Source organism: Camarhynchus parvulus, chromosome 14, assembly GCF_901933205.1.
Source record: "Camarhynchus parvulus chromosome 14, STF_HiC, whole genome shotgun sequence".
NCBI classification, from domain to species: Eukaryota; Metazoa; Chordata; class Aves; order Passeriformes; family Thraupidae; genus Camarhynchus; species Camarhynchus parvulus.
This window is the reverse complement of record NC_044584.1, coordinates 15,653,055-15,667,362: the sequence shown is the minus strand read 5'-3', so window position 1 is coordinate 15,667,362 and position 14,308 is coordinate 15,653,055. Positions and strand designations below refer to the sequence as shown.

Sequence of the window (14,308 nt, the reverse complement as noted above, 5' to 3'; positions counted from 1 at the left end):
CAACTAAAAAACCCTAACCAGACTAATTTGATTATTTTTATGACCTCTGTGTTTTCAATACAAACAGTTTTAATAAAAGTATTACTTGAATGATCCTGTACAAAATTTACTGTGTGAATTAGTATTGTGAAGAGCATGTCTGCAATATTGTATTTTCTAGAGAGCTTGTTTGTGCAGCCATTACCCAAGTTGTGTGTGGATCTGTGCTAAACAGAGCAGAAATGATAGACTTTCCGTCTATTTGATTTATATGTGAAGTTCTGAAGTGTCATGAATTATGCAAGAGGCTCCTTGGATGGCTCTACCTTGTAATTTAAGTCACAAATTTCACACACTGATAGTTTAGTGTTTCTGTCTTAATTCTAGAGTGGGACCCAATATATCCAGTGCCAGGAGCTGGCAGGTTTCTGAGCCATCAACCAGCCCCTGGTGTTACATGTGCAGGATGGGGCACAGAACAGGCAGTGCTGGAAACACCTCCTGGCTTGGCTGCCCTCATCCTTGCCTCAGCTTACCTCCCCTTCCTTCCTGGCTCACATCCAGCCTAAAAGGTTTCATGCATTAGGGCAAGAAGAAGAGGAAAGCACATTCTCTTAAATGAGCTCTGCAGATTTATGTTTATTGCCATGCCACTAATTTCTTTGTGTGGGTTGTGCAAGAAAGAAAAGCAATAGCAAAGACACCAAAGAATATTCCTTGCTATTATAACAGAGAAATCCTTGTGAATTAATTACATATTTTTGTGGTTTATGCAGTAAAATGGGTTGTTTTGGGGTTTTTTTATGTATTTTTAACTTGGTAACTTTTTATTGCCCTGAGTTTCTCTTTTCTCCAGTACTGAGAGAAAGTTTAAATTGAAGAGCATCCTATTTGCTGGTATCTCATAGCATTCTTTGCAGCTCTACTGTGTTTCCTCTTATCCATCTCTTTGCTAAGTTAAATTCCTGGTTCTTTCCAGCTTTTAAAACTTGCTTCCATAATCATTTTTGATTGTTGTCTAACTTTTGTCAAATACCACTGTCATTGGTTTAGAGCAGGAATCCTAAGCTGAATATATACTCCAGAAGAGATTGGATATTGACTAAAAAGATGGAATTTCCTACTGTACCTTTTTTGTTCTTTTCTGTTCTCTGATTTTGCTTGGTTTTTGTAACCACTGCTGCAACTTGAACAATCCCCTGTGATGGCCAGCTCAGCCTTTTCATGTTTTGAAACTGTTTCTGTTCAGTCCTGAAGTGAAATCCTGACAGTGCTAAAATCAATGGTAAAAGACCCGTCGATGGGAGTGGGACAGGAGCTCATCCCTCATCATTTATTGCTTTCAATTGATTGTGTTTCCTCACCCCGTTTTGATTTTTCAGTTTGAAGAAATGTCACTCACTTTATCAGAGAAGTCAGGGATGTGTTTTCCCAACATTTTCCATAGCAAAGGCTGGTGAAAAGACATAGTTTGGATTGTCTGCAATGCCCTTATCTTCTTCAAGTGCTCTATTCAATCCCAGCTCTAGCAAATCCAATGATTCCCTGCTTCTGATATGCAAATAGGCTTTATTGTTATTTGGTTTTGTGTCCTTTGCTATCTGCTCTCACTTGCTTTTTGCCTTCCTAGTATCCAACTTGTATACCTGTCAGACACCTTTTCCCTTCTGTTTCCCCTTGGAGTGAATTTCCATTCTCTGCAGGATAACACTTCAATTCCACTAGCCTGTTATAGTCAGGGAATATGGTATAGTTATTTGCTCTCTTTATTGTGGATCCTTTCCTTGCATTCTGGTTTCCTTTCTTATAGAGGAATGGACGGAACATTTTGAAGTAGCTCTCATGCTGTTTATAAAGAATTCGATTTCTTTCCTTTTAACTTTAGAGTCTGCTTGAGAAAGTTTTAGTATGGTTTGGTTTTTAACAAGATATTTTTTTTTCCAAATTGTAATGCTATATTGAAAGCTGTGGATGCTCTCCCTCAAGAGCAGTGCAATGAAAAGGCAAGTTTCTAAGTGTGCTCATCTATGGATCTGCACTGACATTTAACACATTGTGCACCAGTCAGGTTTACAAATGTACAGACAAATATTGCTTGCACAGTTTAATTACAGGTGCCTAAGTTTAAAATCTGTTATGCTGGCTGTCATTAGCCATTGCTCTTGGCAAACTGTGGAGACTTTATAAATAGATATATGTAGATGGATCCCAGGCAGATTTAACATGGACTTTGTAATATTATGAGGGTCCAGCTGTTTACTCTGTAGGTTTAATAATATAAGTTTTTATTATGAAAGAGAGCTTCAACAGCACTGTGTCAACATTGTACCTACATGTGGTCTTTATTGTCAGAGGAGAAAAAATATGTTTTTTTCTAATTTCTGCTAGCTTTGAGAATAGTTGATTTCCAGTTGAGGAGTTTTAGGTGGAATTGGTGTGGGGACATAGTGGCATTTGTTTGGTAGGTCCCAATGGTTTTATTTAGTTTCATTTCAGCAAGCTGTTTATGACGTGCATTTGAAAGAACAATAATGAACTGGCCAATCATTCACAAAAGAATGCTGTTGTGATTAAGGACAAGCTGTTGGAGGCAAGACCAGCTTCTGAATTTTCTCACTCACAGATTTAGGTATATTTGAAGCTGGATATAGCATTAAAAATAAATCTTAAAATTTTGCAATGTAAATCTAAAAAACTGTAGGGCAATTGTCTAAACTGTAGAATTACTACCAGAAGTGACTTAATGATCTCTTCCATGAAGGACCAATAATCCATGCTGAGGTGAGATACATCCCAGGCTGTTTCTGAGTGTCCCAGGTTCTTTCTTCTTGTCTGAAAGAATCATGCACTGAAGCTGGAGCTCACACTGGGTCTAGTGCCGCCTAAACCCCAGTTGTAGGGGGATAGAATACAAGAAACTAAAGATAGTGTAGAAAGTAATCTTACCCCTAAGGAGTTGCAGCTGGGTCAATTATCAAAGATTAGGAACAGGCCTGATTTAAACAGGCCACAGCTGTAAGCAATGAGAAGAAGAGTGCTATAGAAGAGTGGGGTGGCTGGGTGAGAAGGGAACTGGAGTCAGTTGGCTGCTTTGGGAAGAGGAGAGAGTTAGTGCTCTGAGGAGGTGCCCGTGAGAAACACCAAGAAGGTATGGAACTTTTGTGATAATGAGACAACAGAATGGAACCCCTGCAATAGGATGACAACACTCAGTAAAGAGAAAAATAAAAATAAATTCATTCTATGCAACTCCTCTTGAATCCTCAACTGCAGCCCAAGGTGTGATCCTGGCCCAGCTGGAGCCACTGCCAGGATCTCCATTTTCCACAAACTGAACAAAATTCCAATAATGAGTTTTATTGCAGGTTTGCAATTTTGTGCAGAGTGCTCTTGCAATTCATGTTCAGAAGTACTTCACGTACTCTTGGACACACTCTTGTACTTGTAGAAAGTGTCTTTCCCAGTGACCAGTTTTAATCTGTTTAGATAAAATAGAGTAACACAGTATTCTGTCAGGGTAACTGCTGGAACAAGAGGTGCTCAGATTGCATGAGCAGGGATTGCTAACTCTCACTGTGGTGCTGAGAAACAGGAGAAGAGGGACAGAGTGAAAGGGTAGTAAATGATTAAAGACAGGGTGATTTAGCTGAAATAATATGAAATTATTGGTAGGTAATAAAATACTGTCAAAAGTTACTTTGAGTCTTCTCTTAGCATCTCTGTTTCATCGTTTTGGATCCATATGTTTGTTAACTTTGAGTAAGGAGGAAGTGCATCTGAGTGCAAAATCAGTAATCAATGAGCAGTGGGTTATTTAAGTGCTGGTAGACTTTTGGAGTTGCATAGCATCAAGCATGTTTTAAGGCATTAACAGAAATAGTAAATGGCTTCTTCCTAGAAGGTTGGATCTATGAAAAGTATGTCACAAAGTTATGCTGAAAGTGAGATGTCTGATGATTTTGTAGAGTGGTTTGGAGTGCTACATTAAATAGTTATATGTATTAAAGTATTTTTAAGTAAGACAATCATTTTATGAAATCAGCTTTTACCTGTGTACATATACAGATGCAATTGTATTGTACATAAATAATTCTGAGAAAAACTTGTTCAGTTTTTGCCTGTGGCTTTCCTGCACAACTTCTGTTGACGACAGCAGGAGATGTGTCTGTAAATAAAAAGGTCATTAGATGGACATGTCTAAGGGAGCAAGTAATAGTAAAGTAAATGTTTCTCTAGTAGTTTCTTTCTTGTTCTAAGTGTGTTACACTAATAATGGAAGTGACTATCATGGTGTGGTAAGAGCTGAGGTTGCAGTAATGCTCTGTGGCTTATGTGTGTATATAAAAAATGTGCTGCTTTAAACTTAATTCTACTTTTCTATAAAACCTGAGATCATTGTGCAGTCCTTCTGTTTTGGGCTGAGCCTTCACCAAGCTTCGAAGGCTGAAAGGTTGTGTGGGAAGTTGTGTGTTTGGATGGGACATCTTGAGGGAAAAGGCAGTTTACTTGCAGGAGTGATCCATCCATGTCTGAAGCGTTGAGGATCAGCAGCCAGCATGGCACTAGGGGATGCAGGGCTGTTCCAGCCCTGTAGAAGGTATGCACTGCTGAGGTGTGGGTTGTCTCTGGCCTGGGGAGATGATAAGGAATTTTCCCTCCAACTTCACTGTTAGAACTAAATTTTAGCTTGGTTACTACCAAAATTCCTCTGAACTGGTATTTCTGTATGGAAATAATTGATTTATAGGATATTATGTCTGTTTTTCCATCTGCCCTGTTTACCTTGAGATGTTTTTTATGTTCTTTGGGATGTAATGGCCTGCAAATTTGATGTTTTCTTGGCATTAATTTGTCCAGGTTTGTGCCTTTTTTAGTCATGTTGCAGAGTCCATCTCTTCATTTGAGGATTGGCTAAGGCTTAATGATGCTGTGGACGGCAAAATTATTTGCCATGTTGAACTTTGTTGTTTTGGAGAAGTGAGATATGTACAACCTTTGCTGATATTTTAGGGGATTTAGCGTACCAATTACTGTGTTGTACTTATTAATTTGGTGAGAAAGCTGGGAGTAGGAAGCATTTAAAGTGCTTAAGTGTGTTGTCTAAACCTGCAGGTGAGTAGATTATTACTACAGTTTTCTGCAGCATGTTTCTGGTTTTTACTAGCTCTTTTTCCTGCTTTGTCCTTTATGGAAGTTATTAGTGTAAGCGGTTCCCTAGCCCGGTTTTGTGGGTTTTTTTTGTTTTGGTTTTTTGTGTGTTTGTTCTTGGGTTTGTTTTTTTGTTTGTTTGGTTGGTTTTTTGTTTGTTTGTTTGGGGTTTTTTGGGGGGTGGGTTTTTTGTTTTGGTTTTTTTGTTTTGGTTCTTGTTTGTTTGTTTTTTGGTTTTTTTCCCTGCCTTGGTTCATCTTCTCTTTCTCTCCTACTATTCCATACATGACCTCTCCATCTCCTGGGGGTGAGGGCTGCATTAGCTGCTTCATGCAGTTCTATTCCACATTAAACAGTGCTCTGTATCCCCCTTGGTGTCCAGGTGTGCCTCAGCTGCTCTCGCAGAAATGTTCAAACCCGAGTTCTCTGTGCTGTGCTGGCTCATGGGAGCCCTGAGCTGAGCTTGCCTGGAGTCCAAGCTGCCAAGGTTGGGACCTTCTCGGTGCTGCTGAGCTCAGCCCTGCCTCTCAGTGTTCTGCCCCTCCCTGAGAGGTTTCCATAGGGTACCTGGAGCTGTCTCCTGTGGCTTGGGAAGGAGTGGCTCACTTCCTCTCTCTTAATTGGCAGTTCCAGGGCAGAAAACCACACCAATTCCTTCTCTAAAGGATGGCATTGTGCTCCCCCTGCAAAGGAACTGGAGTCTTCACCACCAAGTGGCCGTCTTGCAAGCCACATTCTGTCACAGGCATCTTTTATGAAAAATCCTTTCCTTAGGATTTTTCCTCCTGAGAAGCTGAGAGGCCTCAGGAACAAAATGGAAACAATGATTATCTGCTGCTGTGGAATGCAACAGGTGCATCTGTGATTGGTCTCATGTGCTTGTTTCTAATTAATGGCCAATCACAGTCAGCTGGCTCAGATGGAGAATCCAAGCCACAAGCCTTTGTTATTAATGCCTTCTTTTCTATTCTTAGCCAGCTTTCTGATGAAATCCTTTCTTCTATTCTTTTAATATAGTTTTAATATAATATATATCACAAAATAATAAATCAGCCTTCTGAACCATGGAGTCAGATCCTCATCTCTTCCCTCTTCCTCGGACCCCAGTGAACACTGTCTCAACATTACCCCATGGACACTTTTTTTTGCCAACTGGTATCAATGACCCAGTTTTTATTCTATTTCAATGCCGTATTTTTGTCTCTAGATGTTTGCCACCAGTATGCTAGATAGCTGATAGCTAATGCTTTGACAACTCTTACAGCAGTGTTTATTCATCTAAATCATACCCTGCTGCTGCAGGCTATTCTACCAGCATGGTGTGCTATTTCATTTATACTACCTATTATATCTGGTCCCAACTGCTCCTTGAAGGAAATATTTCAAGGAGCTTATTTTGAGACCCTGAGTGCTTCAGAGCTGCAGAAGCAAGGAACCCAGTCCAGCTCCTGCTCCACAGTGAGGAGATCAAAACTGACATCCCAAATAGAGAACATAATGCTGTGCTGGGGCCGTGAGGCGCAGTAATGACTTGAGATCATAGGCATTATTGCTCTAAGAGGCTTCCTTGCTGAGAGCCCTGTGTGCCAGCTCTGCCCCTCCTGTGCTCCTTTGCTTGTGCTGAGGAGTAGCAGGAACACACTGCTCACCTCAGCCCCTCTGCTGGCACTGCCAGCTCCAAAATAGATTCTCCTCCAGGATACACAGAACCTGACACTGCTCCTGTGATGCTGTTTATGGAGTGCCTGTTTGTATTTTGTTGTTTTGGCTGGGAAGAGGATAAATCACCGCCCTCTTTTTCCTGTGTTGCTGAGTGAACTTGGGTTTTGTGATGCTGTGAGTGGGTATGTGGTGTGAGGACAGCAGCCTTAGCCTGCCAGCTGACTGCACAGGGGCTCTTCTGACATCTCAGCGCCTGATCTTTGCCATTCAGGTATCACCTCAGCTGCTTTCACCTTTTGATTCTCACGGCAAGAAAAGTTTGGAAATATGATGTTGAAATAGAAGACAGAAAAAATATTGTTCTGCTTTTGTGGAGTTCTATAGATATTGTGATTTTTTTACTTTCCTCATTTTTGCATGCTTGAACTTGGTGGAATGTTAAAGCTGAAGCTCCTTCACAAAACGAAAAAAAACCAAACAAACCACCAACAAGGATAAAGAGAGCAATTATGCTCTGTCATCTTTAGTCATGTTTGCTCAAATAAATTAGCTGAATGTCATTGATTACCCTTCTGAACGTTCTTCATAGGGCACCCTAACAGTTTTTAGCTCACTTCAGCAGGTAATTCCAGACAGTTTTAAGGCAGATTTCAAGCACAAAACATTGCAGAGGTCTTTCAATCACATTATCCACCTGAGATAGTCATAATACTGCAACTTGAAAACTTTCTTCTAGAAAGCATTACCAATTAATTTCTAATCTGTCAAGTTTAATTGACCAATTAAACAATTTAGGATTTTCTTCCTGCTTGTCCCTGAAAGATCCGGGCTAATATTGGTTTTTTAAGTTTTCTTGTACTTTGTATTGTCTCTTGGGCTCTTCACTCCTCCATACCAATTATTTTCCGTGTTACATTATTGACTTTTTCTTCTCTCTGTGCAACCTAAGTATCCATGGCATGCAAATGCTTTGGCTATGCTTTGGGTTTGTATGCATAGAGAAAAACCATTTTTGCACATTTTGCTGAATACACTGAGCATAAATTTCAAAGGGGACCTTGGTGTGATGAAATAGCCAAGTTCAACTTCTTTTATGTTTGACCTTCTGCATCTTTGCTCCACGTTACACCATGGTAATTAAAATTGATCCTTTTGAGGGGATTTTTTTTGGTGAAAATTAGCTCATTTTCACTACATGCATGAGTGGCTGTGTTAGGTTAGCTAAGACCAATGATGTTTTCCATTCCCTCGTAATTGACATAATTGACTGTTAATGGCTTGCAACTTTATCAGAAGTTGTTGATTCCTCCATTCACCAATTTTTTGTAACTGCAGTGTAAAATTGTGTATTGCTTGGAATGAGAACATGTTTGAAACTTCTTGGTTATCCAGAAAATCCTTACCCTTGCTTGCAGGAAGCTGCCTCTGCACTAGAGACGTCAGAGTGGTGGGGTAGCACAGGTAGCTGCAGGACTGACCAATTTTGCAGCTAAAAGCTGTGAAGATCATGCAGAGAGGGTTCCTCTCTTCTCCCCTAAATCATGAGGCTGAATTTCTGTTCATGTGCCAGTCTGTGCCTAGAGCTAAACTTACTCTCCTGCATGACTACACGTGGGTCTCAGCTAAGGAAGGCTTAGTGGGTTTTTAACCCCCCCAACCCTGAAAATACTTCTTTTTAATCCTGTTTATACTCTCAAGTTTCCATTCCTCTCCCACACATCTCTCTCTGCAGCTTTCCCACACACCCAGCCACCCACAGAATTACTTTAATTAAACGTTACTCATGTGTGGGCTTGCTTACCACTTCTCCCTGCTTAATTTGTTCCTTTCTAGGGTCAGTGTGAAAGATTGGCTTGATTCAAACATTTCACTTTGCTATCCATCAGTATTAGAAAGACAGTAACAAGGCACATCCCTCTGTCTTGGCTTTACCCACAAGCAGGTGAATCCATCTGAAGCTGCTTCATGCTCTACCAGTGGCTTGACAGGCTGGGATAGACATTGCAAGCAGAAGCAGACAGAGGAAAATGGTTTTTTTCACCAGATATGCATTTAGGGAAGGGTTAGAAGCTCTTCTTTTCAGACTTTGCTGGAAAAAGAATTAGACTGAGCTAATACCCATGCACGTCACACCCTATTTGGTTTTTCTGTCACGTGCAGAAAGAATTGGTTGGTTATTTTAAATTGCACAGATCTAGACATTCAATGAGCAATAATTTATTAATTTATTAGAAATTCCAAAAGAAGGGATAAGAGAGTAAGCTATTTTTTTCTGTCTTCAATTAATCCTACATGTGTATGGCAATTTATTTACAAAACTGTGACGCAGTGTCGTGGGTAGACTGTGACTGACCTCCCTGATATGTTGGGAGGGTTTTATATAGAAATATAAAATAATTGCCAATTTAAAAAAAAATTAGAAAACCATCCTCTTCTTTTGCTTCCTTCTTGCCTGCTTTAATCTTTGTGTGCATTTCCATTGTCTTATTTTCCTTACTCTACTCCTTTTCTATAGTTTTTCTTTTGTTTTCAATTTATGTTGTTTTTCAATATGTAGGCTTTGTCTCCATTTTATGTCTCTTCCCAGTTTTTGCTCATTCCAAAATTGTGTACTAGCTTGCTTTCATTTCCTCCTCCCCTATAGGAGGTACCACTGATTTTAATGTGGCATGGAGAGAATATCTGAATCTCTGAAGGAAATATATAGTGGATGTGAAAAGCATACACGATTTCTCTGGTATTTTTATATTTAAATTGCAGCAGCTTGCTGGTTCTAGATGCTTTTTCAGCTGATATCCCACACAGTTGTGTTGAAGCATCAGCATATTGTGCTGCCTTTTTTGATTTAGGAAAACTTCTCAACAGCTTTTTAAGAGAGATCCCTTAGGTCTTCTGCTATTCTTGCTTAAAGGCGCTTCTTGCATTTGCTTTTCCAGCAGAGACCTCTTTAAATCTCACCCACAGCAGCAGCTGCCACTGCCTCTGGTCTTTTCCTTACATGGGAAGTTGTCACTGCCACTGAAATATGATGAGTTTACCCCAGAACAGAAACTGAGCTGCCCATTTAACGCCCACCTGTGAATGCAGCAGGGTGTGCCAGTGCTCCTGCCCTGCCCTGGCAACAGCTCTGCATAAATGCTTCCAAAGGAGGGGTAAAAACTCACCTGGGGGGGCAGCTCCTCACCTGCCCCAGGTCTGAGAACACCCCAGGTGGGGGAGATACATGAAACTCTCTCCATGGAGCAGGTTGATTGCCATTGAGGACATCTCAATCTTTATAAACTGACTGGCTGCAGACTCTGGGCTAACTGCTACTGCCTCCCAGCCTCCTCATCCTTCCAAAGCAGCAATGGAGGGTTTCTCTTGCTGTGCTGTTTTTGCTTTGGATTGTAATTCAAATACTTTTCCTTTATTCTCTGATTTATAAAAGATTTTAAAAAAAGCAAACCAGCAGACTGCCTTCTGATTTTAGGAGAGTGTGCTTACAATTAAGTCTTTTCTGTGTCTCTGGGTTTTTTTGTTGCTGTTATAAAAAGCACGTCAAAAGATGTCAACTATTTCATTTCATAAGGATTCACATAAGTTCCAGCTGTTCCAGGGTAGTATCTAAATATTTGATTTGAAAACAAGATGTGTACCAAGGCTGCAACATATTGCAGGCATGATCACCCAGCTAGCCAGGAAGATCTGAGCCTGCCTGTGCTAATTAGTGTTTGCAGATGAAGCTCCTCCAGTGGAAGCTGAAGTTAAAAAAATGGGTTATGACAACATAATATGTGAGAAAAGAGAGATCTAAAAAACTCAAAGTATGTAAATTCACTGTTTTTCATGTCATAACAATGCTGGGACACTGATTTTGCTTTTCATGAGGGTGTGGTTTATTTTTTTTATATGTTCATGTTACCAAAGGTATTATTGCTGATATTGTTGAAAGAGATTTATTGCCAAAAATGTGGTTATAAAATGTCAATTTGTTTAAAATATTTGCAAGTGTTCAGCTTAAAGCTAGAAAATACTAAAAAAGAAATCTTCTGGATTTTTACTTACAGGAAATATTTGTAGGTTTATCCAGAGAAATTTGCTTTAAACTTATGCATTTACTTGAAAATGTAGCAATTCTATTGCCTCTTTACTTAGAGTCCTTATTCTTTTGATTTTAGAGATATGGAAATATTGCTTGTGCTGAAAAATATGATTTCTCATGGACATATTCCACCCCATTTCCTTTCATACACAGTTTACAATTACAATGTTGCCAAATTTAGCGAAGCAGATGCCAAGTTTCACCTCTGAATATTTGTATTTCCTTCTTCTCATACATAAGCTTCCTTTTTTTCTTTACAGAAAATCTGACAGGGACAGGTGGCAAAACTATCCCAAGCTGGAGCAGCAGGAATAATGGAGCTTGGTTGGTTATACATGAATGTCACTTTTGACCTCCTTTTAAATACAGAATGTATTCCAGGTTTGACAGAGTGTTTTGGAAAAAATATTAGCTTGTATTGAAAAATAAAAGATGTAAAAGAGAAATTAAAATGAGATAAAATAGATTTTGAGCAAATTGAAAAACTTGCTATTTACAGTAGTTCCTTCAAGTGTTGATCTTAAAATGCATTGCAGTTAGTGTAATTGGAGGAGCCAACATATTTGCAATGTAGACATTGAGTCATTTTTAATCTATGACCATTGTTTGATCCTCATGAGTGGGTGATATTATATCCCAGTAAATCTATACTGTGGTACACAGGAATTTAGCTACAAAATCCCAGTTTAGACTGGAGGGATAAGCCTGGCAAGGGCTGTGTGGGTGTGCACAGGAATTGGCCAGAGCTGCTTCTGAAGGGATTGGCTTTAGGGGGCCAGCTCTGGGATTGGCTTTAGGGCCAGCTCTGGGATTGGCTTTAGGGCCAGCTCTGGGATTGGCTTTAGGGACAGGTCTGGGATTGGCTTTAGGGCAGCTCTGGGATTGGCTTTAGGGACAGGTCTGGGATTGGCTTTAGGGACAGGTCTGGGATTGGCTTTAGGGACAGGTCTGGGATTGGCTTTAGGGCAGCTCTGGGATTGGCTTTAGGGACAGGTCTGGGACTGGCTTTAGGAGTAGGTCCTGCCCCATGGGTACAGAGCTCCTGGGAGCTGCAGGCTGGCTGTGTTTTTGTGCAGGCTCTGGGCAGCCCTGGCTGTGTTTGAGTGCAGGTGCTGGGCAGCTCTGTGTTGTGTGTTTTTGTGCAGGTGCTGGGCAGCTCTGTGTGTGTTTTTGTGCAGGTTCTGGGCAGCTCTGGCTGTGTTTTTGCGCAGGTGGAGCTCTGTGCAGGTGTGGCAGTGGTGTGTTTTTTGTGCAGCCTTTTGGGCTGTGTTTTTTGTGCAGGTTCTGGGCAGCTCTGGGTGTGTTTTTGTGCAGGTTCTGGGCAGCTCTGGGTGTGTTTGAGTGCAGGCTCTGGGCAGCTCTGGGTGTGTTTTAGTGCAGGTTCTGGGCAGCCCTGGCTGTGTTTTTGTGCAGGCTCTGGCAGCCCTGTTGCTGGGCAGCTCTGGGTGTGTTTTAGTGCAGGTGCTGGGCAGCTCAGGAGCCCTGCAGGCTCCTGCATCCTGCGCTTGCTGGAGTTCACATCCAGGCTGGCGGGAGCTGTACTTGTGAAACGGCTCACACATGCAATAAAAGCACTTTCACACCAGCCTAAAACGCTGCTATTGGCTTCTTCCTGTCTCCAGCAAGCGTTTCCAATTTTAGAACTTGCTCTCATTTCTGAGCTGGGCTCCCTCTTCTCTTTTTTTCCCCACTGAGTTGAAAGCATGGCACATCCATCCCTTTTATCTCTCTGTTCTCTCTTGAAAGGAACTTGCAGCCATTTCCTGTGTTGCTTCTCTTTTTGCATGTACAGCAAAGTCAACTTCCCAAAGATTTTAATGCATTTTAGGGACAAAACATGTTCAGTCAAAGGCACCAACATTTGAATCACTGATCCTGTTTGGTGCTTTCTAATGGAGAGAGCCCCTTTTTTATCATTTTACTATTATTGTGCATTAAGCGATGCTTCTGTTTTCAATATTTCAATACAACTGTAAGGTTGGGTTTTTTTTAAATTTCTGTTCGTCACAGATATTTTATTAATATTTTAATAAATATTTAAAATATTAATAAAGTATTAACAAAACAACAATAAATATTTATTGATATTTTATTAATTTTTTTTTCTTTTTTAAATATTGTGGGGTTTTTTGTTTGGTTGGTTTTTTTCCAAATACATACTTTTAAGACAACAAATTTGCTATATCCCAGGCTCCCACATATCCTCCTTAGCCCAATACATGTATTTTTTCTGCCTGGAAATTCGAGGATATGGGATATTTGTCTGGGGTTATTCAAAGTTTCCTAAACAGACTATTGCATGCCCAGAAATGTTACATCTGCTCACTCTGTGCCAGACGATCCAGGGATTTTAATCCTAACTAGGCAAGTGTAGCAAGTCTTGCTGTAGCAAAACTCAGTCGTTTTGTGCTTCACATTTCTGACTGAGAAATGTGTCACCCCTCCCAGCCATGGGTGCCCTGGACACCCATTATAAAAAATTGCTTTCCAATATCATCAGCTGTTTAATATCACTACAGACAGCCTATTAAGGGTGGAAGCTGAAGCTCCTCTCAGTATCTCCAGTTTCCTTAACCTAAACATAATGTATTGCCCCACATTTGAGTAGCTTTCTAATTAATTGAATTATTGATTTGACATATTTCAGACCCTGATCATTTAGAGCTACAGTTTAGAACCAGCTAGCTAGGAGCTGTAATTTAGGAACCTGATACTTTTTATTTTGCTTGAACTTACTGTGCCCTGTGTTTGAAAGCTTTTTGCCTTCAGTGGGAAGAAAGGAGGGCCTTCTATTGCTGAATATTCAAATTTTGTGTTATCAATCTGTTTGTCTGTCTATCCATTTTCTTCCATGAAAAATGGTGCCTTGCCTTTGTTGTAAGAAAAAGGAGACTTTTTGCTTCATCACAGGGTTATTTCAGACATTTACAGTAAGATCTCTTGTGTCACACACAGGGATCAGACCAATGACTGTTCTGGAAAGCTGTGTCCCCTCATGTGTGTGTTGCTGCTGGGACTAAAAGGCAGAGAAAAAACCTGGTTGGTGATAAGATTGTTACCCCTCCAACAAACTGTGCATTCATTACAAGGGATTGTTCTTGAGCACATTTTTTTTGGGTGAAGAAATGGAATTTAACCAGCAAATCTTTAAGATGCAATTGAAAGAAGTAATTATTTGGGGAGGCTTTGTGCCACCTTGCCCTATTGATGAAATGCAGAAGCAGGTGTGGCACTTGGTCAGCAGTTTTCAACAAGAGCAGATATTTCATGCCAAAATCTATTCACATTTTTTTGCGGCTGGGCTCTTTGGTAATTTGAATTGTGCCCAGGTGATGATAAATTTGTTGCTCTCACTTTGATGAAATACCTTTACACCATGCCCTTCTCTTGCTGAAAACAATATCCTAGTGCCAATTTTGTCATGAGAAAAAGAGC

At 40.4% G+C, this 14,308-nt stretch overlaps 1 protein-coding gene across 14 annotated transcripts in view; it reads left to right on the top strand.

The window, feature by feature from the left end:
- The window catches only part of RBFOX1 (RNA binding fox-1 homolog 1), an 815,431-nt gene that overhangs the window by 688,181 nt on the left and 112,942 nt on the right, over positions 1-14,308 (top strand). The window lies entirely within an intron of this gene.